This window comes from Mesocricetus auratus, unplaced genomic scaffold (genome assembly GCF_017639785.1).
Source record: "Mesocricetus auratus isolate SY011 unplaced genomic scaffold, BCM_Maur_2.0 Super-Scaffold_6723, whole genome shotgun sequence".
Lineage (NCBI taxonomy): Eukaryota > Metazoa > Chordata > Mammalia > Rodentia > Cricetidae > Mesocricetus > Mesocricetus auratus.
Window position 1 is genome coordinate 4,606,221 of NW_024429183.1, and position 27,747 is coordinate 4,633,967.

General features: G+C 44.6%; 1 protein-coding gene across 1 annotated transcript in view; it reads right to left on the bottom strand.

The window, feature by feature from the left end:
• The window catches only part of Cdh13 (cadherin 13), a 973,690-nt gene that overhangs the window by 82,372 nt on the left and 863,571 nt on the right, over positions 1-27,747 (bottom strand). The window lies entirely within an intron of this gene.

A 27,747-nucleotide genomic window follows, 5' to 3' on the forward strand; every position in this document is an offset into this window, starting at 1 on the left:
AAGATGCTGCACTCCACAAATAAGCTTTCCCTGGACTCAGGTGAGGCCACAGGACAAACCTAGCTCTTCCAGAACATGAGGAAAGGGTGCTGCTAGGTTAGGAAGAGGGTTGAGGGCCGCTGTGCCCCCTCTCCTGCTCTTTCTCTCTCTGCCTCCTAGGATACACACAGCTAGGAGACCCTCATGGGAGGGTGGAGTCACAGGATGAAAAAGTTTGGTTCTCCAGTCTCCCATGGAGAGGGCATCCCTGGCCCAGTAGTAAGTACTTTTTCTGAATTATTATTGGATAAGAAGTGAACTCTGGTAGAGTGTGAGCCATTGCATGTATCTTTTTTTGCATGAATTAATATACATAGTGTGTGTGCCTGTAGGTGCCATTGCTTGTGTGGGTTCATGTGAGAACAGCCTTGGGTGACAACCTCATTGCCTTTGGGACAGGGAGTCTCTCGTTGGTTTGGCACTCACCCTTTAGGCTAGACTGGTTGATCAGGGAGCCTGAAGGATCCTGCTGTCTCAGCTTCCCCATTGCTGAGATTCTAAGAGCATGCCTGGCTTTTTCATGAGTTTTATAAGGATCTAACTCAGGATCTCATGCTCAGGCCACAGAACCTTACTGAGTGAGCCATCTCTCCTGCCTTTGTGTGTGTTGTTTTTGCCACTGTGCCCACCTTGAACTCAAGATGACCAGATAGGTGGAGGGTGGGACTTAAGTGGAGGGTCTGGGGTTGGGCACACAGTGTTTGTCTCCCACCCTGCTCTACTCCCTATTGAGGAGAATCAATCCCATCCTGCTTCGCTCCTTCCTCATAGCCCACAAGACTAAAACACTATTTGCTAAGAAACGCAGATGTTTGCATCCGGGAGGCAAGGTTTTAATTGTATCACATCTCAAATACTTGTTGCATGTAGGTGTGGTGGGAGTCAATCAATCTGTGATAAATGAGCTTTCCCACCGACAGGGAATCTCGTGAGCCATCACGAGCACATTTCCTTTGAGAGGGAAGTGTGAGGTATTGTTCTGGCGTTTACCTCTGACACACTCAGGTGAACAGTAATCTGTTTGCAAATATTTCATAAGCAAGCAGGACCAAGGAGCTGACAAGATGAGGAAATATCTAGGAATTTCAATTAGTAGCAGTGAGAATCCAGACACGGTAAGATGATGTCAAAAAGGCCTTGTGTTCAAAGAGGAGTAATTTGAGAAATGAGGTTTTGCAAACAGTCACTGATTCATTGACTTTTAAATCATTAATCACAAGCCTCCATATTGAAGCTTGGTTGTGGGGATGGGGCAGGGATGAAAACTAATTTGTCTATTGCATCTCAGCAAACCTAGGCAAGTCATAAGAGTCTGAGGAAGCACACCAGGATGGAACTTAGCCATGGGAGGGGGACCTGGAGGATGCTATCACATAGAAATGGCACCAGCAGTAACTATTTTGACCCCATTCCTATGACTCCCGTTTAAGCAAAGTTTGCCAGCCCTATCTTTTGTCTTTCCATTCTCAAAAGCAGACAAATAAACAAAACTAAAACTCAAGAGAAAAACAAAACCAAACCAAACCAGGTTTATGGCTCTGAGTTCTATCGGCATATTAGAGTTTTCTAAGAGGTTTAATAGTTCCTGGGTCCTATGCCACTTCAGTTGATTAGGACAAGGCCAAAAATTCATTATGAAGCTCACAAATTCTGATGCACAGACTGGGGTGAGAGACATGATTAATTCAAGCCTAAGCGTCAATGTAATTGTCGGCCCCTGTGGGTGGAGAAGCCATCCTGACTTGGTATAGAGGGACCTTCAGAGCTTCTAAGCTCGGCAGGGTAGAGTGCTGAGATCAACAGTTTCTGTCTGCCATGTGTTCAGGATGGCAAAGAACGCTGTGATCAACAACTTCCATCTGCCATGTGTTGAGGATGGTGTAGAGTGCTGTGATCAACAGTTTCTGTCTGCCATGTGTTCAGGATGGGCCTTGTGACACAATGCTCCATAAACCCTCCAGATTGCAGAAGAAGATGAAGGTAGAAAAGGAAGCAAAGGAAGGATCCTGTCCCAAGTCCTACAGTGAATTAAGGGTCAGACCCTCACCTCTTGGGTTTTAGGAAGCTCTGCTTTCAATCAGTCTGCTGCTGAGCCCACCCAGCACTCAGGTTAGTCCTCTGGCATATCTAGAGCCAGGACACTGGAGCCTTGTCCCTCCTCATTGCAGTAAGTAGCCTTGTTGTTCTTGCAATACTTTGCTGTTCAGGAAATTGGGTAGATAATTGTGGTCTGGGATGTCCTGTATGTCCCAAGTTATGTTTAACATGTAAACAAGAGAATGTTCAGGCAAGACAGTTGATTGCCACATGGTCAAGACAACAGTACTGTACAGATTTTGACTTGAGGTGACTGGAGACTTTGTCTTCAGCTCCTCACATGGCACTCAGGACATAGAAGGGACTCAGAAGCCACTTGTCAAATAAAGGGATTGTCTTAAATATAGGAAGTAGGAGCAGCAGTGAGGGCTGAGAGAATGCAGAAGGATGGTCTTGCTGAAGTGAGACAGCCATTTTTGGACTATCTGGACCACATCCAGTCCAATAACCCTCTTAGTATACATTATATATATTAAAATGGCACATAGTCATCCTATCAATTCCTGTACTTTTAGAGAACCCTGACAAACAAACCCTCGGCGCTTCTTGTCTGATTCTTAAACTTGGACTCTCCATAATTCTTATGGGTTTTAAAATTACATTTTATGGTATGAGGAAATTAATTAAAAATTTCCTTGATTCTGAAAGCCCCTCCCCATCTTAGGGCCTGGCATTAAAATCTAGTGATAATTGGTGGAGGAATGAGACCTGATGCCCAGAACATAACATGGTGAATGACATATGGTTGAGTTTGAAGATCTGATGGAGAGACCAATGAAGTCATTCATTGATAAAGTCAATATATAGGTCAGGGGTATGTGAGTCAAGACCATGCAACTTTTTTCATAACTGTGAGATCTTCATGCAAGTTGCACCTACTAAAGTGGCTGCCATAGCACCATGTTTATGTGTAGGCAAAGAATCTACACAGAATGAGAATCTAGAGGTATCCTAGAAACTCTCATGAGTGTGTATTATGGATAGGCCTTATGTGCTCTTAGAGATAGTTACATTTAACCACCATCTGCTCAATCATCCATCCATCCATCCATCCATCCATCTATCCATCCTCCATACAACCTTCGTCTAACTACTCCATCCATTTACCATCTATGTATCCAGTAATTCAACTGTCCATTTTCCCAGCAACCCATCAATCTGCATATCCATTTGTACAACTTTCATTTATACTTCATTCAGTCATTCACTCTCTACCTAGAGACTAGTAAGCAAAGCAGATAGAGTATATTTTATCATATATTTATAGATCAGAAAGAGAAACTGAAGAGAAATGTTTAACTATAAGAAGGTGTTAACTCAAAGAGAAGCCAGATAGTTCTAGGAGAGTCTATAGCACCTGCTGGTGGGGGCAGGATTCTGACTCAGTTTGAGGAAGCTCATCAAGGAAGAATTCCCTAAGGGTGAAAGAAGAGGAACCCTTAATAAGGTAAAGGGAGTGCAAGCACTCATTCCTGGCATCTGGAAGAGAAGGGGCAAAGGCCAGGCCACCAGAGAAGCTGAGGAGGCCAGGGCATTTTAGAAGGAAGGAGGGTGTGGGCGGAGCATAGGAGTTCCAGGGAGAATCACTTCAAGATGGACTGTAGAGCACCTTGGACAGAGTTCAATGATGTGGGATATTGGGAGGTAAGAAAAGGTGTTTAGATTTGCCCAAAAGCAAATCAAGAAACTGGGTTATGTTCAAATACTCCTGAGAGAACTCAGAAAAAATAAAAATCTTTAAATACAAAAAAACATTTCAACACAGTTATTATACTCTTTGTTGAGACTATTATCTGATTCTTGCACAACTGTGAAGCCAGTTTCTTCAAGCATCCATTTAGAAACTCATTACTGCTTAATTAAATACTCATTCTATTAATTCTATTCAATGTTTTAACCCCATTATGTAATTCAAGAATGGAAAATTAAATAGATTAAAATGAAATAGTACCATTTTACATTTCTATAGCCATGTTCACTTTGTGATTTAAAAACAATAGATAAGCATTAATTTACCAAAGCAGAGCTGGAGGAGTTATGGATTGTAACATTACTTCTTTTAATTGGAAAAAATAGATAAAGTTATTTTTCTGTGTGGCAAATCAAATACCAGATGTAAAACACAGTTTTGCATAACCAGTGTGGGCTGGTGCCTCAGGATGACGCACTGAAGCCTGTGAGTTCACTCACTTATGAACTGAACTATGTCATTCTCTTTCTTTGGAAAGTGGGTGAGTTTGTAATGACCATCAGGATGGGGCTGATTGGCCGTAGAGGTCCTCATCAGAAGGATGAGGGGCTTGGGTTATTTTAATTTTGATTAATCAATTTTTGTGTGGGGGTGCATGTGTACATACATGTGGAGGCCAGTGGCCTGTGTCAGGTGTTGTAGCAGTTTGAATGAAAATGACCCCACGGACCCCCATGGAGTGACACTATTAGGAGATGTGACCTTGTTGGAGCAGCTGTGGCCTGGTTGGAGGACACGTGTCACTGCTGGTAGGCTTTGAGATTTCAGATGCTCAAGGCAGGCCCAGTGTTACCCTCTCTTCCTGCTGCCTGCCAATCCACATGTAGAACTCTCAGCTACCTCTCCAGCTCAATGTCAGTCTTTATGCTGCCATGCTTCCCATCAGTCCATAAGAATAGATTGAACCTCTTAACTGTTAGCCAGTCCCAATTAAATGCTTTCCTTTATAAGCTGTGGCCATGATGTCTCTTCACAGCAATGAGTAGAAACCCTAACTAAGAAAAGAGTCTTCCTCAGTCTCAGTCACTCTTCACTGTGTTTCTTTTTTTCAGGTCTCCCACTGAACCTAGAGCTCCTTTCTTCTCCCCAGGATCCTTTCCAGAATGATGCTTTCCTCCATAGAACAGTTGGCCTGCATGTTAGCCTGGAGAGTGATAACATGCTCTGGGAACTCAGCTCAGTTCCCACCTGGAAAGCTGCAGGTTGGCAGAAAGCAAGAGCAGAGGATGTCCAGGGTTCTGCCTGTTGGAGCTGCTGACCTTGCAGCCACACAGAGAACTCACAGTGAACTTGGAAAGCTGCCATTCACTCACTTGGGCCTTGGCTTTGCAAAATTAAAAGGTAAAGTACCAGAGAACATTCTAATCCTTGTTTATTTCTGAGGATAAAGAGTCAAGGTAAAGCCTGTGGGGAATCTATTCAGCAAACATGTTTGTGAGTTTGTGTTTACATAAAGGATATGGCTTCCTGGAGGAACCTAATCTCTAGCTCAGAGTCCAATGGGTAGAGACTGCAATTGATATAAATAAGATATTGTGCACCGAATGAACTTGGCACATCACACGGCATATAGAGTAACAGGTGTGATGGTTAGTTTGGAATGTCAACTTGCCATGACCTGGAGTTACCTGAGAAGAGAGTTTCAATCGAGGAATTCTCTAGGTTAGACTGGCCTGTGACCATGTCTGTAGGGTATTGTCTTGATTACTAGTCGATGTGGAAAAACCCACCCTGGACGTGGGTGGCATCATCTCATTGGCTGAGCAGTGGACGATATAAGAACAAAGGATGGGTACATTCATCTCTTTCTGTGCTTAGCCAAGGACATGATGCTGTAAGTTCCTGCCTCGACTTCCCCACAGTAGTGGGGATTGTAACCTGGAATAATAGGCCATATAAACCCCCCTTTCTCCTCAAAGTTGCTTTCAGAAGGGTGTTTGTCACAGGAAAAGATATTAGGATAGGAGATTAGAATTCGTTAGCAATGATAACAAGGACAGACTTTGCTATGTAACATATGAAATTCTTCATAATAAATTGGACAAGGTGGTTCAACCCCCGTGACACTTCATTCTTCCCACAGTCTACTTTATAATGAGGTTACATGCATAAGCATTTTCTCTGTGCACATGTGAACAAAGCTTTGCTCTTTTCAGTGATGTTTATCCAACACTTACAGACTTGCTAATCCTTGCTGTATTCTAATAACAGACCCTTCATTTCCAGGGCTAATGATACTGACCTACAGTGTTAGCTACCTGGATCCCTTCTGCCTATAATTAACAACCAACGCAGGATGGTGAGATGCCAGGATTCATCTTAACAAGTATCCACAGACTGTCCATTGCATGCTGAGGACTCTACCAGAAACACTGCAGTAAACGAGGGGGCAGTGTCCCCTGGGCACCACTTAGCTTCATGTATTTTACGTATTCGCTCTCTATAAGTTCTGAAACGCTTTCTTCTGCTTTTATAACTGTGGATGATTTTATTTTATATGCATTTTAGGTTACAGCTAATGATCACTTCAGTAAACACTGGGTCGTGAATGTATTACATGTGGAAAATAATGAATCTTGACCCCTAACTCACACTGTAGACAGAAGACAAAAAGCAAACTATGCAGCTTAGCATAAATATCTATCATATTATATAAAATCATTATATATACAAAGTATATGTATATATATATATAAACTCTTATATAGAAGTTTAAAAGTATATAGTGCAGATTTCTAAATAAAGATTTTATTTTTTAACACCCATAGGCCTTCCCTCAGAAATGACTGACAACACATCAGAAACCATTATTGGGGGGTGGCTGGGGAGACAGCTCAGTCAGTAAAGTGACTGACCTACAAGCATGAAAATCTGTGTCAGATTGCCAGCACTTGTGTGAAAAGTTGGGTAACAAGGCAAAACTCAGCTGGAGAGAGGGCTCAGGGCTAAGAGCATTGGCTATTCTTCCAGAGGACCTGAGTTCAATTCCCAGTACCTACATGGCAGCTCACAACTGTCTGCAACTCCAGTTCCAGGGGGATCTGATATCCTTCACAACAACACATTAAATAAATTATAAAAAAAGAATCAAAACTCAGAGAAATAGAAGTCTCTGAGTAGCTGAACACGGTGTGGCCATTTCCCCCCATGTGGATGCTGATGTATCATCAGAGAAACCCATCATGCACAGGGAAGCCAGGGCATGTGGATACTGAGGGGAAAACTGAGATGGGCTTTTGTGACACTCCAAGACAGCTTAGGAAATGTTCTGTTCCTGGCTGGTTTCCAAGCCCCGCTCCCATTCCTGGGGGCTGCTTCGGCTTCACACCAGCCTCCTCCTCCTGTGGGCTTCTCTGCTCTCAACAATGTGGCCGCAGCGGGCACACGTGGCAGGTGTTTGCAGTTCTCACTGGGAAAGGTAAGGCACACCTGATGGTGACCTGAGTCCCACAGATGCTTCTTCTTTTATTCTTTGTATCTCACTAAGGATTGTTTTTATTATCTAAAAACCAGATAGAACAACAAACCCCAAGCACCTGCTTTCTGGTGTCAGTGACTCTAATTCATGCCTGGTAGATCATCCACCCCCTCCCTGCTGCACGCACATCTCTAAAAGACGAACCTTTCTTTTTTTTATTTGACATTACCATTTTAACTATTTTCATATTTATTACTGAAGATTAACTGAGGTCAAAAAGAAAAACATTGGCTGTTGTATATACTGTTTATATACAGGACCATTGTAGGTCCTCACAGTCATGTTTCCCTGTGTCCTACTAGTAAGTCATGTTCTTAGGAAGCATGACACAAGTAGCATCTGTCATTTACATTTAGCTCATTTGTTTGCTACATTAATACACTATGGAGTCTAATGCAGCATTGATTAGAAGCATTGTGTGCAATTAAGAATTTTCAAAGATTTTGCAATGATTTTGGTGTACCTATTGTTCGTGAAAAGCTTTTTATATACTAAGAATCTCCTTACTTTGTAAATTCTTGATGCCAATAAGGTTAAATAAATTGTTGATGACACTTCAAAACCCTATGATCAACGTTTGGGGTTATATATTACTTATGTGTGAGTCAGATTTCTGCTTCTGTGACAAAATATCGAGGACAGTGGAATTGGTGGTTTGGCATACTTGGAACCAATTCTGAAAGTCCCACTGATTTCCAATAGCACAGAGATGGGACCAAGCCTTTCTACTTGAACATTTGGAAGAATATACACAATGCAGACTACCACCCCTAACTTAATAGTAATGCAGGAAAGATATTCACTTCAAGATGAGCTTATCTTAAGGAAATATGATCAAGTCCTTTCCTGGTCCACTGGACACTAATGTCTACTGGCAATCATTCTGTTTCTCTCATGTAGTAGTGCTTTCATGCAAGATTTAAAATGAGTGTGTGTGTGTTGTGTGTGTGTCCACACATGCTTCCAAGTGCATCTTCTCATGTCATAGTGAGTGTGTAGATGCTGGAGGATAATTTCTGGAGTCCATTCTCTCCTTCTATCATGTGAGACCAGAGGGTGGAACTCAGATCATCAGGTTGAGTGGCAGGCACCTTTACCCTCTGAGCCATCTTGATGCCCCTGTAAACAGTTTTTGGTTGCAAAGGAGTTGTGAGTAGAAGAAGTTAAAGAAGCTGCAGTCTATGGGATTCTGCCTCTGTCACACATGCCCATCACCACACACTGTCAGGATTGAAAAAAAGTAATTTTTCTGGACATAAAAAACCCTCAAATAATATTTCCCCCTTTACAAAACAACACAAACACAGCAATGGAAGCCCAATGGGAAACCAAAGCAGTTGGGCAGTGATTTCAAGTTCTGTTCTAAAGAGCCAAGGATGCTTAAGAGGTAGACCAGAAATCTCACCTGCACACCCAGGGTTTCCCTCTAAATAACAAGCATGTAAACTTCCTCAGGAACCATTAATTATGCTTTGTTTGTTACAGCTTCTGCCTAAGATCTTGTTTGGAAAAGATTTTGCTGCTAAAAAGAAAATTGAAAATAAGTGTCTTAGGGAAACAATGCAGAAAATTGTTAAGTAGTGGGAGAAAAATTAAAATTAAAAGAAAATCCACAGGACAGAGATGCCACATTCTTCCTGCTGTCCTGTCACCCCATCTGACTTGGGCATCCTAGTTCCGTGGACATCAGCATCTTTTTCAGTTGAGTTATGCAAGGGGAGCTGGAGTGTGTGTGTGGGGGTGAAAATGATGTGACCACAGCATGCGTGTATGAAATTATCAAAAATATTTAAATTAAAAAATTAAAGTGGGGCTGGAGAGATAGCGCAGTAGTCAAGAACACTGTTCTTGCAGGGAGCCTGTGTTTGGTTCTTAGCACCCACACGATGGCTCACCATCTTCTGTAATCCAGTTCTGGGAGGAATCAGTGCCCTCTTATGGCCTCTGTGAGTACTGCATGTATGTGATTCACAGACATACATGTAAACAAAACACCCAAACACATAAAAATAAATAAATCTTAAGAAGTAATAAAAAGCGAAAGGATATGTTCAAACAAATTTGTCCTTTTAACAAGATAATTGGAAATGACTTAATTTTGAGAAAAAAGTAATTTTCTGTAGAGATCTGCATTTGGCCACCAACTTGAGAGTAGATGAAGAGTGGTCATTTATGCAATTATATTACATTTCATTTGTGTGTGTCTGTGCGTGTGCATGTACATGCATGTGCATGTGTGTATTTGTGTGCTCATGCATATCGCTCTCTCTTTCTCTGTGGGTGCACATGCTGTGGTGCATGAATGGGAGTCAGAAGACAACTTGTGGGAACTGGTCCTCATCTTCTATTTTGTGGGACCTGGGTATTGAACTCAGGTTGTCAGGGTTACCAGCATAGGCACCTTCTCCTTCTGAGCTGTCTCACTGGCCCTCTTTCAGCAAAAATAATGTGGTCTGTCTCAGATATTTGGACTTTAGTTCTTATAGTTTTGCATGGACAGGAAGAGTGGACTCTTCTTGACATCTACCCACGAGAAAATTCACAACTTCCTTTGCTTTAACCAAGATGTAGGCATCAGAAAAGTAATGCTGTTGAGTGCAAGCACTGTGGCGGAGTGCGTGCGTTTGTGTGCACATGTGGTGACTGCGGTGTGTGTGTGTGTGTGTGTGTGTGTGTGTGCGCATGTGCTCATGCAGGTGCCCATTTGTGTTATATGTGAATGTGCCCACATGACCAGTGGTGCTGGGCTGAGCCCTGTCATGGATGCTGGATGCTCAGCAGTGGATTCTGCATAGGAAGTCCTTGTTCTCCTACATATGGTTCCCAGTGAGACAGTAGACAAATATATAAATAATAAAACAACAACTTCTCCAAGGATCTTAAAAGAAAAATAAGGTAGAGCATGAGCCACACTCAGTGATTCATCCCAACTCCTTCACCACCTGTGACCACACACCAGGGTCATGGCAGACACTGGGGCAAATAAAGCTCAATTCCAAACTCTGGGGGCTGTGCATGGAGTCTGTGTTAACAGAGCTCAATGAAGCTGAACTCCCAACTCTAGATGCTGTGCATGGAGTCTGTGTAAGCAGAGCTCAATGAAGCTGAACTCCCAACTCTAGATGCTGTGCATGGAGTCTGTGTAAGCAGAGCTCAATGAAGCTGAACTCCCAACTCTAGATGCTGTGCATGGAGTCTGTGTAAGCAGAGCTCAATGAAGCTGAACTCCTGATAGAGATTGTGCACAGCGTCTGTGTAGATGGGGCCCTGTTTTCTTATATCTTAAGAGTCCCCCTCTCCCCGTGAAGACTTTGTCTAATCTTGACTTCTGGACTATAGGGAAACAGATGGGTTTCAAGCCAAATTAACTAAAGAGGCTTCAAATCTTTAGAAGACTCAGTTTAACCAGAGTTCACAGACAAGGTGGGCCTCAGGAGGACTGCGTCTATTGTCTCTAGACATAGGGCTGTGGGTTTTCCTCCCAACAGCTTTATTGAGGTATAATTAATATACCGTAGTACCCATCATTTAAATCATATAATGGGGTGGATTTTGGTGATGTTCAGTCCTTTACATGTAGCAGTACATGTGTATCATACCAGAACTCAGAAGGCAGAGGCAGGTGAATCTCAGTGAGCTTAAGGCCAGCCTGATCTATATAGAAAGTTCCAGGTCAGACAGGGCTACATAGTGAGATCCATTCTTAAAAAATAAGCAAACAGCTTTCCTATGATGAACTTTGGAACATTCTCAACTCCTCCAAAAGAAACACTATATTCATTATCAGTGTCCCCAACACCCTTATGTGTCCCTTTCTTCCCCTGGCAGAAATCCATCTTCTTCAGCCTCAGGTTTGCTTACAGTGGGCTATACAGTGCGTTTTTTTTGGTGTCTGGTTTCTTGTTATTTCAGAGCCTCTCTGTGTTGCCACGCAGGCTGACGCTCCATTCCTTTGCGTGACCAAAGGCCGCCCCATTAGATGCAGTGTGCTATTTTACCACAAACAGCTACTGGTTGCTGGGTTGTTCCCACTCTCTGACTGCTGTGGACAGTGCTGCCGGGAGCATCCACATACAAGCCCCATGTGCTCATTCCTTGAGATACAGACCTAGGAGTGAAATGACTGGGAGCATGGTGACTGTAGAAGGGGTGTGATCTGGGTCACTGTGGGCACACACATGACCTCCATTCTCACCTTACACGTGTGTGGACACATGCTCTTGGCTAGTTCCCTGAGCTGCCGACTCAGCTTCTACAAGGGAAAGGTGATCATTGAAGCCCCCTTTCAAGAGCACGAAGGGTGGAAACCACAGGGGAGCCTCCTGAGTCTTAGTTTTCATGAGGTGCTGACTGAGTTACTGCAAGATCTGAAAGAGTCCCCAGAGCCTGTGGTGCCTGGCCCTTTCTTACACACACTGATGCCATTGCAGCTAGGGAGAGCATGCCTTTAATCTCCCAAGTCTGGGGGAAAGACACACTTGGTTAGGCTCCTGATACCAACACCCGGTACAAATAAGACAAGAGGAACCTTTGCTCTCATTATGAGGGATTTGTACAGACTCATACATAGGACTGACTTGCAGCTTCTAATTTGTATCTAAACCCAAACGGCTCAGCTTGAAATCCATCGTCTGTGTCTGCAGCATTGGCTCCTGATTCCAATCATTCTCATGGGTCCAATTGCAATTCCCACCGGCATAGCTCCAATCTTCTTCCCAAGTGGCTCACATACTTCCTGGGAACTTCTGAGTCCCAGGGGGAGAAGGGATGGCTGAGCACTGTTCCCTTGGGAACTGGGTACCACAACAGAAGGAGGGCTGGCTGAGCCGTTCTTTCTCCTTTCCGGGCTCTGATCCCAGGGTGGCTTTATAGAGTGCAGGTCTATGTGGAAAGAAGGCCCCAAGGGAACCCACCACACTGAAGGAGACCAGCGAGGAAACCAGCTGTGTTTAAAGCCATGAGATGCCCTATCTCCTTGACTGGGCTATTCACTGAATGTCTTCTGTGATTCATTGTTATTATTTTTTTGTATGTGGTACATGTATGTGTTAATGCGTAAATACATGTTGGTGTGCATGTGCATACATGTGTGTGCATGTAAAGGTGTCTTCTTCAATCCCTCTGCACTTTATTTTTTGAGACAGGGTCTCTCGCTGAACCCAGAGCTCACTGTTTTGTGTGGAAGGGCTGGCCACCGAGCTCCAGGCATCATCCTGTTTCTGTCACCCAGTACCATCGTGCCTGGCTTTTTCATGTGGGTTCTAGGGATGCAAACTCAGGTTCCTATGCTTTCATAGCAAGCCCATTGTTCATTGCGCTATCTGCATGGCTGCGTCTCAATTCTTCATCAGCAAAATGGGAACAATTAAGAGAAGCTGCCTTTGCCAGGTTACAGTGATGCTCAAAAGGACTATTTATAAGATGCCCAGATGAAGGCCCAGCATAAGATACTCTGTCTAATGTACAATGTTATTTACATCACAGAGAAGATGGACAAAGAGGCAATGGCCACCAGTGAATCTCATTACAAGGGGCAGGCTTTGTTCTTCTGGGGTTTTTCCTATAGCAGCTCATCTCTTGCAGATCTATATTCCCACCATTAGAACTGCCACTTTGGTCCCTGAGTTACTGAGAACTGATGTCCCAATCAGTCACTTTTAATTTCCTATTTGGTGTTTGGGGTTGGGACTCGTTCACTAGCTGTTGGGGATCCTGGTGACATGAGACTGTAAAGCACTGCAGTGGTTAAAATACTCTTGAGAATTACATAGACGTACACAATGAAATATGACCACTCCCCCAGGTTCTCCTCCAATTCCCCATGCCTTGCTGTCCTAGCATACCCCTTTCTCAAATGCATGTATTTTCTTTTCTTTCTTTCTTTTTTTTAGAAAAAGGAAGGAGGGAGAGATTCATTTTATTTGTGCATCTGTGTCTGTATGAGTGGATATGCACATGCACATTATGCATGTGCAGGTACCCATGGAGCCAGCAGAGGATGTTTGTGAGCCACCTGTGGTAGACGCTAGGAAATGAATCCCGCCTCTCATGATTCTGCGCCATCTCTTGGGTCTTCCAGCTGCAGCGTTTAGGATCCCACCCACCAGGTGCCAATGACACGTGACTCTCAGGATCCAGTTCCTGAAAATGTCTCCAGTTGCTGGAAGATGTCCCAGCGCTATGTGTTTGTGTGTGCATATACGTGTGAGTGAGGAACAAGTGTGTTGTGCATGTGTGTGATCCTTACCAGGCTACCATTCCTCATCTACTCAAGCTCTGCCTGCAGGAGCTCCCCACAAATCCTATGTCCTTGAACAGTGGCGCCCACACTCCCACAGGATGAGATGAATGAGCATAGTGGTTCCATGCTCATACCTTGTAGGAAAACATGGAAAAATCATAGCAACAGTTTGCAGTGTAATTGAATCAGATATTGCTCAGAATGCATTCAAGGGTAAGACTAAATACTATAATTATTATGAGGATTATTGGTGTAGTTTTCATCACTCTACAATTTTTGAATTAGCAACTGATAATCCATTTCATAGAAGAAGAAAGGTGGGTTTGTTTGCTCTTTGTTTTCCTTGACAATTTGCTCACCCCTCACTTTTCAGTAAAGACATCTCATGCCTGGGTACCCAGTACTCAGGGTCCTCAAAGCTCTGTCACTGTGGGGTATCTCCACGGGTCTTAGAAAACAAGGACAGAACATCTTGCATTTGGTCCAGTTAGAACCATGTTCAGGTCCAAGCTAATATGTCAAGGCAGAATTCCAGCCAGAGCCCCTTTTCCTCTCTGAATTTCCTTCTCTTTCTAACAAAGAGCTGTCCTGGCACCTGCGTCATCATCAGCATCACCAGCATCACCAGCATCAGCATCAGCATCACCATCAGCAGCAGCATCACCAGCATCATCAGCATCACCAGCATCAGCAGCAGCATCACAATCATCATCAGCATCACCATCAGCAGCAGCATCACCAGCATCTCATCAACATCACCTTTGAGCTGGTTGGGCTGCGAGATCCAGCTCTACACCAGACCTCTGCACCAGATCCCCAGGTCCCTTTGAGAAGTCTGTCCCAGACCATCAGTCCTTCTTCAATGGCTGCTCTAGTGGCCTCACCCCAGGAGAAGGAGAGCTCAGGAGGGCAGAGGTCCTCAACATTTGCATTATGGACAGCAGCAAACCCTTTCTCCTGTATTGGTTGTTAGAGGCTGTGTTCCCTCTTGCTCAACTGCTCAAGGTGGACCTTCTTTCAGGGTCCTCAGCCTTCCCCTTGTCCTGCCTCCCCACACCACATCAGCCCTAAACTCTAAGCATGTTCAAGACTCTTCAACTTAAATAGCAACAGAAACAAAGCAAGTGAAAGCCTCCCCCACCACTCTGACTCCTTACCTCCCGTCCTGCATCGGGAGAGAAGATGCACAGATCTAGAGCACACAGTACAAATCTATTTGCAATCAAGGAACAATATAAGCGGTCATTGCTGAGCTGTAATTGTGGTAGAAAACACAGTGCTTAAAAGTCTTTATGGGTCTGATTGTGCCAACAGAGGCTTTGTAAGGACCCCACACAGAGCAGGAGAGGCACATTCCAGGCAAAACCCTAACCCTCTCCAGGACCACTAGACACAAGAGCAGGGAGGACCTTGGGGGATGAAACTGCCTGGGCTTTGCACGTGGAGCACAGGTAGAGCTCACAGAAGAGGGGGCTCGCAACTCGAAAAGGTGAAATTGTAGCCAGCCTGACACAAGTGAAAATATTCTAAAGAGACACTTGCCTCAAACAATGGACCCCAAAAGAAATGGGAATTTCTCAAGGAATCCCATGCCGGGAGAAGGAAAAGTTCTCCAGCCAGAGAAGAACTTGTCTCACAGGAAGAGATTGTACAGTTCTAATGACTCGTTGGGATGGCAAGTTCTAACGACCTCACAGGATGAACCTGACGTCCAGACAGTGATGGGATCATTGGTGGGTGGGAACACATCTTGACAGGGTCTGATTAAATGTGTATAGCCTTGGCCTTCTATTTAAACTTTGATCTCTCTTCAAGACCCTGAAGACGGACTTGAGGGGTCCACTCCACCTCTTCGCCTCTCTTCCCCCGAGGTCGCATTGAATAAATCTCCTTTTTCTGCTGTTTAGTTTTACTGTGTCTCTTAATTGCCTTACTAAAGACAGATGGCTGGACCTGACTGGGGGCATAGGTTGTGACCTCCAAGTTTGATAAAAAACCTTTAAGCTGAATCTGACTTCTGTGACAAGGCTTCCCATGGGCAGCAGGGGACAGAGTATGTGAGGGAGAGATACCAGCGAGCTGCAGGGCACAGCTACAGCGAGGGTCTGAGGAGAAACAAAGAGAAAATTGGAAACAGGAGGGTGAGGGAAGGAAGAAAAGGTGAAAGATAAAGGCAGGATGGAGAGGGGAGAGGAGGTGGGGGAGGGAAAGTGAGAAGAAGAGAGGAGGAAGAAAGGGAAGGGATGGGATATGAGCTCAGTCTTTGCTCAGGTCAACTTCTTTTAAATTTATTTGAAAAAATTTATTAATTCTCTGAGAATTTCATACATGGTATTTCGAGCATTTTCACCCTCCTCCATCTCCTCCCAGATACACCCCCATTCCATGCCCACTCAACTCACTTTTTTTGAGACAACAAGTCCCACTAGTACTCCCTCTATACTCCCAGGTGTGTGGTCATCACTGGTGTACGCTATACACACCAGGGGCCACGCCCTTAAAGAGATCTCACCCTCTTTTCCTGTCAGCTGTCTGTTACCAATAGCTCCTCTGCTAGGTGTAGATCTTTGCCTGCCTCTCTCCTCTATTCTGGAACTTGGGTGCATGTCTGTGCATGTGCTGGTTCTGTTGGGTGCCAGAAGACGGCTTGGGATCCCCTGGAGTTGGGAGCTACGGTGGTTGTGAGCCACTGGATCTGTGTTCTGGGAACTGAACTTGGGTCCTGAGAAAGAACAGGATGCTCTCTAACTGCTCAGCCATCTCCCCATCCCCTGCCCTAGTCAATTTGTTAAATAAGAAAGTTTGGCTAAATTAAGTCATGTGCCAGTATTTTCATTATCTGAGATGTCTATGGCAGAAGAGATGGAGATGAGGGATTTCCACATCAGCAGAAACCCAGTGGCTGAAGGTCTCCCATCTCATGATGGGACTTCAAGCCCAGGTGGGGAAAAGGAGTTGGTGACTAAGTCTTAGACTCTACCATGTGTCACGATGGATGGCCAATGACCACCTAGGAACCACTGGCAGGTCACAGTAGTGAGCACTACCTCTATAGACCAAGGAGTCTCATTTCCCTTAAATATGAAACATTATAGTTAGTCAGGAGTTGACGAATGCGATGGTTGGCCTGGTGTTTGCTTGATTGTACTGAGAGGTGCTGGGGAGGATGAGCTAGGCTCACCTCAGTCTGTCTGTGAGCACAGTTCTGTGTCAATCATTTCACTGACAGACTTGAAACCTAAGCAGTCTGTTGGGAGGTGGTAGAACTATAGAAGACGGAGCTTGGCTGGAGGAAGTAGGTGTCTGGGCATGTGCCAATGGAGAGTGTGTCTAGTCTCCTCTCACTTCCTCTCTGCATCTTGGCTGCCTAAGGTAAACAGCCTCCATATCCATGCACTCTGGCCGCCATGTTGTTCTGCTTCTCCACAGGCCCATGGAGATGGAGCCAGCAGACCACAGAATCATGAGGCAGCATAAATCTTTGCTTTTAAGAATTGTTTCTCAGCCGGGCGTTGGTGGCATATGCCTTTAATCCCAGCACTTGGGAGGCAGAGGCAGGCAGATCTCTGTGAGTTTGAGGCCAGCCTGGTCTACAAGAGCCAGTTCCAGGACAGCCTCCAAAGCCACAGAGAAACCCTGTCTCGAAAAACCAAAAACCAAAAAACAAAAAAAAAAAGAAGTGTTTCTCTCATAACATAAGCTCTGACTAACATAACCCTGTGAGGGAGATTCTGGAGCCTGGGAAGGCCTGTTCTCTTGCATAGCTGCCTGCTGGCTTGTTTCATGGCTCCTTGTATGAACTATGCACACATGTGACTCCTGTCTAGGGAGTATGTCTTTATGAGGAAAATGTCTGCTCAGAATCTGCACTCACTCACCTCTCCATCACTAGTCCTTCAAAGGAGAGGGCCTGTGTCTCCATGAATTGTCCTTGGCAATCTATTGCCACAGACCTTCTACGTTTACATTGATTTATTTATTCATCTGTGTGCAGGTGCCACAGAACACATGTGGAAGTCAGAGGTCTGCTCTCTGTAGTTCATGCTCTCCCTCCACCCTGTGTGTGTGTGTGTGTGTGTGTGTGTGTGTGTGGTGGGGGATGGGAGCTGAACTCCAGAAATCCAGTGACAGAGAGGGAGGACTGATGACCAAAGGGATTAAGACTGGGCTGGTTTAACCCCCAGAAACAGCTGACCTGACAAGGGTTAGCTCTTGAATCCCAGACTGATGCCTGGGAATCCAGCATGGGAAAGATCCAGACCCCCTGAATGTGGGTGTTAGTGAGGAGGCCTAGGCAATCTATTGAGCCTTGGGTAGTAGATCAGTATTTATCCTGAGTATACACATGGACTTTGGACTCCCATCCAACAATGAGAGATGCACTCTCACCCTGAACTCTTGGGGGAGGGTCTAGGCTCTGCCCTGGATGAAGTGACAGACTATGGATACCCCCATGGAGGGCCTCACCCTCCCTGGGGAAATGAGGGGATAATGGGGGGGTTGGGGGCAGGGCACAGGAGGAGGGGAGGGAAAGGGAGAGGGACCTGGAATTGACATGTGAAGCAACCTTGTTTCTAATTTAAATTTAAATATATATAAAGTCATTACCACACAAGGTAGGCTTCAAGGCACATTTTGAATTTGTTCCTGTCTTATCTTTTTTTTTGGGTTTTTTTTATACAGGGTCTCACTATGTAGCCCTGGGTAGCCAGGAACTCACTATGTGGCCCTGAGTAGTCTGGAACTCACTGTGTAGACCAGGCTGATCTTGCCTGCCACTGCCTCCCAAGTGCTGGGATTAAAGACGTTCACCACTGTGCCCAGCTTACCTGCTTTATCCGTCTGCCTCATAGTCTCCCTAGTTCCTTCTAGTGCTTCTGCTGCAGGCTCTAGCCCACACCCATGGAGACACACAGGATTCTGGTCCTTATCCAACTGTTCTTACTATCCCGCTGTCCTGAGAGGCCCCATTGCTCACGTGGACCCTCTCACAGGTCTAAATCTCTACCTCTGCTCCCTGCACAAGTACCAGGGAAACTTCTGGACCATGGACCCTGTCCTCTTTGTGTCCACAGGAGCCCATTTGTGCAGGAACCACCTTCCTCTGCCACCAGCAGTCCATGCTGGTCCAGTGATGGAGGAGGTCAACAAGGAAGGTGCTGGAAATCGTCTAGGACTTACTAAGGACAGGACTGTGTTTTGGAGGTAACTAAGTCGAGTGCTTGCTTTAAGCATGAGGGCCTGAATTTGATCCCTAGAACTTCTGTATGTTTTTTAAAAAATAGCTGGGTGTGGTAGCATGTGCTTGTAACACCAGAGCCTGAGAATGGAGACAGGGATTTCCTGGGGCTCACTAGCTGGTCTGCCTAACCTTCTTGGCAAGTTCTAGGGCAGAGAGAGACCCTGTTTCAAAAAAAACAGGTGGACATTGCCTGAAAAATGGTAGTTGTGGCCTTTCTGTGCCTGTGCACATACTTGACTTGTTGGGTCAGGCATTTTGTTTTTGAGCTTATCTACACTCATCTACAAAGAATTTCATACATGTCATGAAGGAACACACTAGTGCCCACTTTTTACTACTGTAATATTTATAAAAACAAAAACCAGGAGTCACTAACATGTTTATTGATAGGGGGTTGGGCAGTTTGTGGGGCATCCATAAACCAGAACACAACAGGGGGCCATTAAAATGAATGAGATAGTAAATTGTTTGATGTTATTGATCAAAAGGGAAATCTATTGTATAGGACGATGGAAACGCCTGCTGCTTACTTAGTAGAAATAAAGTGTGCTAAGTTAATGAAACTGGGAGTGTGTGTCATTTCAGGGGCTTATCTGAAGACAGAAATAGGATAAAGAGAATGGGGGTCACAGGACTTTTATGTTCCTGAGTTGCAGGAGCCCAGGAACCAGTCAGGTTCATTGATTAGTAAGGAGGGGCCAAGTTGGCAGGCTGAGCTCCCAGCTTCCCTGGCTACAGCCCCTTCCAAGTTCACGATTCAGAGAGGAAATGATCCAAGAATAAGTCCACCTGGTGTTTTTGAGGGGTGCAGAGATGGTTTGCAGGGTTCAAACTTAGAGGGGGGCTGAGTGGAGTTTGCGGGGCTGGGTGACTGGGCCAGGGATGAAGGGTAGGAGTCAGGAAGGGCTCAGGTCGACTTCGCACAAAGGTGTGAGACCGTCAACTTGCTCAATAAGTGCTCACTCTGCTGAAAGGAACGCCGGTTGGGAGACACAGATCTGTGCTCCTGATGGTCTCATCATGTTGGGTGCTCTGAGGTCATTGAGCTTTCATGAATGCAGGAGGATTAGCATGAGTTCCAGGCCACTACCACCAGCGGAAGCCCTGCTAATAGGCATACAACAGGCTAAGCTGTGTGTTTTGTCTCAGCGAATCAAGCATTGTTCTCTGAGTCACTTGGAAGTGAAGAGCCTGGCAAAGGTGGAGATAGCAAACCTGCGTGCGCCTACATTCAAGAGTTAAAGGCGAGACCTGAGATCAGCAGAGAGAAGAAACACAGGCTACAGTCGGCGTGTCACCTACAGCTGCCTGTTGGGCGAGTGGTCTGCTGATCTCTGTTATATGTTCATATATATTATATGTGCTTATGTGTACATATGTGTTATATATGTCTGTTATGTGTGTATATCAAGTGTGGATCTCTAGAATGGAAACCAACTATGTTCTGATAAAAAAATAATGTTGGAGGGGATAAAGGTTATTCTTTTTAAAATAAATCCAAAATTGTCTTCTAAATTTTTGTTTCGAGACTGGGTCTGGTGTAGCCCAGGCTAGCCTCAAACTTCCCTCTTGTCTCCACCTCCCGAATGCTGGGATGGCGGGTGTGCATCACGACACCCAGTTTTACTAGGTGCTGGGGACCCAAATCCAGGGTTCTCTACGCGGTAGGTCAGTACTCCACTAACCAAGTCATACCCCAGCCCTCCAAAATACCCCTGGAAAAGAAAGATGAAGTGTGAGGAGCCACTGCATCTGATGTTTCATGCCCATTGCCTCCACGGTAAGCAAGGTGGGTGGTGTGGGAGAGCTGCAGTTGAATGGGACAGAGGAGAGGACTCAAAACAGGCCTGCGCAGACATGAGCAAATGGTGTGTTTATATAGTCGCAGACATGAGCAAATGGTGTGTTTATGTAGTTGCAGCTCGATGGTAGAAGGTCAGTCTCTATGAAATGGAGACAGGACAATCATTCACCATCCACAAACAAATTACCTCAGCTGGACCTTACACTCAACACAAAATTAATCCACAGTGGATCATAGACTTAAGTGAGAAACACAAACCCACAGGACTTTTAGAAGAACTTTAATGTGCAGGGCAAAGAGTTCTTTGACACCCAAAGCACGGTCTGTAGGAGAACATATAGATGAGATGTCATCAGCCTAAACCATTGTGTTATAGTGATCTTAGTAAGAAATAAAAGACTAAGTCATATCTGAGGAAGCATTTGCAAGTTACTCTCTGACAAAGGCCTCATATTCAGACTACTGCTGTGCCAGCTGGTTTTGATGGTCAACTCTAACTATTTCAGAACCTGGGAAGAATCACAATGAGACACTGTCTAGTCAGGGAAGATAGCTGGGTATCTCTTTTGAAACCCACACCCTCTAACCATGTAACTTGGCGTTTGCTACCCTTTGGCCATTTATTACAGAGTGAAAACAAAACCCAGTCGCAGAACTCTGCACATGAATATTTATAGGCGAGTCACTTGTGATCTAGAAAGAAGCCAGTGTCTTTCAGTGAGTAAGTGATTAAGCACACTCTGGTATATCCATGCCATGAGATACTTTTCAGCCATGAAAAGGAATAAACCACTCGCATACGCTTGGTACCTTTGTAGTATTTGGCTTTATGCTTAGTGTAAAGATTAATTTCACAGAATTAAACACTGTGTGCTTCCACTGAGTTCCATCTTTGAAATGATGAAAGAATCATAGTGGTTTCAGGGGACAGGGGTGAGAAACAGTACAACTACTACAGTACAATAACACGAAGTGGGGGTCCCTTTGGTCTCAGACTCACGATTCTCCAAACTCAGCTTCCTGAGCTGAGATTAGCGGTGTAACAAGATACCCAGCTGAACGAGGAAATTTCAAACAGCCTAAGCCTCAATGAGACAAACGCAGAGTACTCAACCTAAAAAATGGCACTCATATAGGTGACAGCTATGTCCCAGCCAGAATTGGGAATGGGCCAGGCATAGGTAGTTAAGCACTGGAACCTTCCATTTCTCGTTCTGTGAGTGGAGAGCCCAGCAGGAAGGACCCACATCCGTCCTGGGAATAACATGTGAGCACACACAAAACCATCCGTGTGGGGCCCCGCACAGAGAAGGTAGCCTTCCATCTCCAGCACCCCATGGCAAGGGTGAAGACTCTGAGACTGAGTGAGGTTAGGGACTAACAGTCAGCAGCTGGGGAGTGACAGAGATGAAATGGAAAAGGACACCCCTGGGCACCTCCCAGCCATCTCGGAACGGAAGAGGATTCAGTGAGGATATTGGGGTTCCGTCTCCAGTATTGGGGCTGGAATGCTGGGTCTTACACATAGTAGGCAGATGCTCTACCATTGAGCTACATCCATATGAACCTCCATGATGGAATGCTGACTGGCTTGGTTGCATTCAGACAACCATAACTGCCCTGAATTCTGTGAGTGCAGCTGCCTGTCATTTCCAGAAAGCACTGCTTTGCTCTGTCCCCCCTGATATCCCGCTCTTATGTCCTTTCTGTCCCTTTTTTGAGATGTTTTGTGAACCTTTGTGTGTGTGTGTGTGTGTGTGTGTGTGTGTGTGTGCGCGCGCATACACATGCAGGAGTGCGCATATGTGGGGGTGTGACACAGACGGCTCATTTGTGGCTGAGCACTTCACAGACTTATCCTCCACTCTTTGACACATTGTGTTCTCTCTGGAGTCTACCTTCTGACACACTCTGGATCCAAAACACCAGCTTCATTAGTTTTTAAGAATCCCAGGCCACCATGCTCTCACGTACCTGCCAGTGGAATTAGCTTCTTTGCTGGAATCCCAAGGCCCTCATGGCCTTGTCATAATGACAGCTCGTCTCAGGATTCTGCTCAGCTCGGGGATGGCATTTTTGAATCACTTGGAGGCTCTAAACAATGTGATCTTGACCCTTGCCTTTGTGACCCAGGGTGAGCCACAAGCTCTTTGGTGGATGGGGGTCACATTAACTAGCTTCAGGGAGCCTAAAGCTACTCCATCAGGAAGCATTCTGAGACACTGCAACTGGCCCCCTCAGCAACATTTTCCAGTGCAGACTCTGATAAATGGTGATTTATGGCCCCAGAGGAGCAGGCCTGGCCATCTTCATGTAGCTTCCTTCCCTCCTTTCTCTGGTCACAACTGCTTGTTCTGGAACCCGCCCTGTTGACATTGCCCAGTGCATCTATGTCTCTGCTAAATAAAAGAGCGCCATCATTTTTATCTTTCAGAAGCCAGGAATTCATCTCCCCTGACCGACATGTAAGAGAGGAAAAGACCAGCCGTGTTTGAGATGATGGGCTGGTCAGAGAACACAAACAAATGAAGTTAACATGATGTTTTCCCTCCCAGCAACAGAGCAACTGAAAGACAAAAAAATAAAGGCAAAAGCAAACCCAAACCAAGCACTCAGAATTTTATTAAAGCCCCAGTGGACCCGAGATGCATTTAGAGATTCAGGGCAGATTTCCATGCCAACGTAGACACACAGGCGAATGTTAACTGTCCAGTTATGGAAGAATCTCATAAACAGAATTCTTCTGGGGCAGCCTTCTGCCAGATAACCTGGGGTTCCATTCTGCATCTTCTCCAGCTCCCACTCACTGATTGCATTTGCTGGATAGGAAGCAACTTCCTCTCATCTCTGTGAACTGTGCCAGCAGGCACGTGAGAGAGGACCGGGATGCTGTGCAATTTCAGCCCAACTGTTCTGGGGCAGACCCATCTCTGAGATGCCGTAATCACTGCACAGGCCTCTTTATGAAACCACATGCTGAGCACTAGCTTGCCAAGTATTGCTGACCTTGGCGTTGGAATGCTTCACTGTATTTGATCTGATGGAAACCTCAGATCTCAGAGAGGCTGAGTACTATGCCTCAGCTCACACAGCCTGAAGACAGCCAAGCAGGGATACAGAGTGGGTCCAAGATCGTCATACAGATCTTTGGAGCCAGGTTGAGTTGTCTCTTAAACCCAAGATGAACATGTTTATTGATGCTCTTGGGCAAAATCAGCACATGAGAAGAGGATTGTGTGAGCGTTTACTGATACCACATTTAATGGTGATGCTTCCAAACCATATTATGTAGTGGAGCATACTCCAAACTCTCTCTCCTACACCAGGAAGGTGTCAGTTCAGCTGACTTGATGCCAGTCTTTGACATAGATGGCTGAGAAATGGTTCGACGGATGTGTGTGTTTCCACACCTCATCTTCAATGAGTAGCCTTCAAGGGATGGGATTTAAATTGTGTTGGGGACACTGGTCCAAAGCGAATTGGAGGAGTCGACTTTTCAGTTACGTTCCCAGAGTGATAAATGAGGGAGTGTGTGTGTTTTTTTCTTCTAAGGCGAGGAGATGGGAATCCAACGTGGATTTCAGACACATGAGAAAGAGCTTATGAATTTAGATGATAGCTCGGCAGAAATAAATCGTACATCTGCTCATTCATTTTAATAAAGTGGAGAGATGCCATGTTGCTGGGGCCCTCGGAGAACCCTGGGTTCTTAAAATTATGATCCTATAATGGTAGCATTAAAATTTGTAATGCAGCCAGCACTTCCTGAATTGGAGGGAAAATTCATTTATAAAGTAAAAGTTCAGACTTTAGAATGTAAATGGGAAGATGCAATTTTTCTTGGCTGGATAGGAATTAGTCCTGGGAGAATTCGGCAACATCTTGACCATAAAATGCATTTTAAAATTCTTAGGAGAGAGGTTTTCAGATGGCTCACAAAAACTTTTCTGGGCCATCTCTATTTAGGTAAATTGTGCAGGTACAGGCCTGTGGTGAATTGGCTCAGCTATTTCTGCCTTGAACTTGGTACTTTTTCTACAGGGACAATTACAGATTTTATTCCCATCTGAAATGAGTCTAGCCTGCTGCAAATACCGAAGTCATTTTTACTCAGCAGTAGAATGATGATTATCAAGTTACTGTGAAAATTTACACGTTCAACAAACATTATTGAGTTTCTTTATTACATATGTTCTCTATGTTGATACTGGAGAAAATGCCACAATCCTGATTGCAGGTTCCCTGCTGACATTAAACCCCAGAAGCATTGGCAAAAAGTTCTTTTAAAAATAGGTAAGTATCAAGTTCATTGAAAGCTTTTAGAAAGAGCAGCAAGTTCAATTTGATTTTGCAAATCAGCTGCTCACATGTCTGGATGGAAAAGGACTGAGCTAGAGCTGATCTGCAGCACAGCAGACTGAAGCCTGGAGACCCTGCTGCCTCAGAGTCACCTTTGTTTCTTGGTGCAGGAGGGGTTTCTGCCCATCGCCTTCAAATAAAACACAGATCTTGAAGAGGCCACACTCTGTCTTAGACTCCAGGGCAGTTAGGAGATCTGAGGGCAGACCATGCTTCCCAGGCATGTGAGAATGATAATCTCTCATAAAGACACACATTTACACACATACCAACATACACACACAGCTACCTACACATAGACACATGCACATATCTACATTCAGAGACACACATACCTACATGAAGACACACATATATACACACCTACACATAGACACATATACATACTTAAAATATAGACACATACACATACCTATGTATAGATACACACATATACAATATAAACACACACAAATATATATGTGCACATACATGCATATATACATACAGATACATATAAGACTATATATACAAATACACATATACATGCACATACATACATGCTTATGTATGCATAGACACCTATAGGTATACACATATATAGCTACATATAAATATGGATATGCACACAATACATGTATAGACACATATACACACATACACATGCTTGTATACACAAATGCACACACACACATATATATACATATATATATATAGTATACACATACCTGTGATACCAATATAGACATATATGCAACATTATACACACAGACACATATATGCATATATACATTATATATGTAGACACATATATTTTCACACATACATGCACACGTACATATTCACAGATATATATGAGTGATTCCCCAACTGTCTAGCTGTGAATGGGCTTCCCTTTGGACAGGTGGCATCTAGGGCTTCCGATGTGGAAGCCAACACGCTGATGTGGAAGGTTTAGGCTGGTCCTGAGACCAGAGGTCTTGAAGGAGAACACAGGCACCCAGCATTTTGGGTAAGTTTCATACACATAACATGTACGCTCATGTGTGCATGCGCATCTGAGCAGACGGACAGAAGGTGGTTTGGGCATTCAGCCCACATTTATGGAGCGTCCTCCCTCCACAGTTTAACTTCTCTGGGAATGCCCTTAGAAATAAGCCCAGAGATCTCTCTCTGAGATAATTCTGAAAACAATTGACAGTGACTATTAACTGTGACATGGTCTAGTTTAGGGAGAGTGACAGAAGCAGGCAATTGTATGGCACGTTAGAAGGGGACATTATACATTATAGTGGGATATATGCCTGTTAGATACATGTCAATTAGAAGAGAATGAAATATACAGTGAAACATGACACACAACTTAGACGAAGATATACATGCAATACTCTATATAACACAGAATTGAAAGAAAGACCATTAACTCTGTACTAGAAGCTGAAATGAAGTCTGAGATAAACATATGCTGAATGAATGATAAATTCATCTCTAGCTGGGTACAAAGGCTCTCATCTTCAACCATAGCAATTAAGACACTGAGGCAGGCCGGGTGTTGGTGGTGCACGCCTTTAATCCCAGCACTTGGGAGGCAGAGGCAGGCAGATCTCTGTGAGTTCGAGGCCGGGCTGGACCGACAGCCTCCAAAACAATACAGAGAAACCCTGTCTCATAAAAGCAAACAAACAAAAAAAGAGACACTGAGGCAGAAATGTTTCCATGAGTTCAAGGCCAGCCTGGGATATAGAGTAAGACTCATACCATATCACAAAAGAAAATCTCAAATCAAACATTTCATGCCATCCCCATGCTTAGTGCTAGAGAAAACAATGGAGAACAATGAAAGGGCCATGTGCTTGCTAATAGCTACCAAAGCACTCAAGTGGCATTAGGGAGCTGTGATGGTTAGCTTTAAACGTCATCTTGACAGAACCTAGAATCACCTGGAAAGAGAGTCTCAGAAAAGGATTGTTTGGGTCAGGTTGGCCTGTGTCACCCGTGAGGGATTTTCTTGATTGTGCTACTTGAAGTGGGAAGACTCAGCCCATTGTGGGCAGCACCATTCTCTATGCAAGAGGGTCCTAAACTGTGTGAATGGAGCAATCGAGTTGAGCATAGGCAAGCAAGCAAGTGAGCATGCATGCACGTGTTTGTCTCTGCTCTTGACTGTGGGTCTGAAGTGACTAAGTTCCTTCTTTGGCATCCACATAATAATGGACTGTATCTTAGAACTGTTATCTGAAATAAACCCTTTCTCTGCTAAGTCACTTTGTGTCAGGGAATTTTATCACAACAGAGATGAAACTAGCACAGATGCCTAAATAGTGAGGACAGGATAAAAAGACAACATGACAATACCAAGCTGGCAGCAGGTCAAACTTGTGATGGAACAGAGTGGGAGGAGCAATAAACTGGGAGATTGACAATCTGGATGTTGAAGGTTAAACTGGGGTTTTCCAGATGCAAAGGAAAGGAAAGGAATTGGGGTAGAAGGGGACAGAATGTCCACACAGTGGCATGAGGGTGTGTTGACACCTGGCAGGGATGAAGGCAGTGTGGCCAGTGGGCAGTGCTTGTAGCCTCCTGTGCTCAAGACTCAACGATCTTATTTATAAAACGGTCCAGTACAAGGCAGTTTGTAAAAAGCTGTGCCACTTTCCAGCATGCTCCATTCTCATGGCTCTTGGCTCTTTATTCAGAACTCATGTTCATGCTCTACAAATTGCATTTTAGTAGTAGCCATGCTGCATTCTCAGGGCCA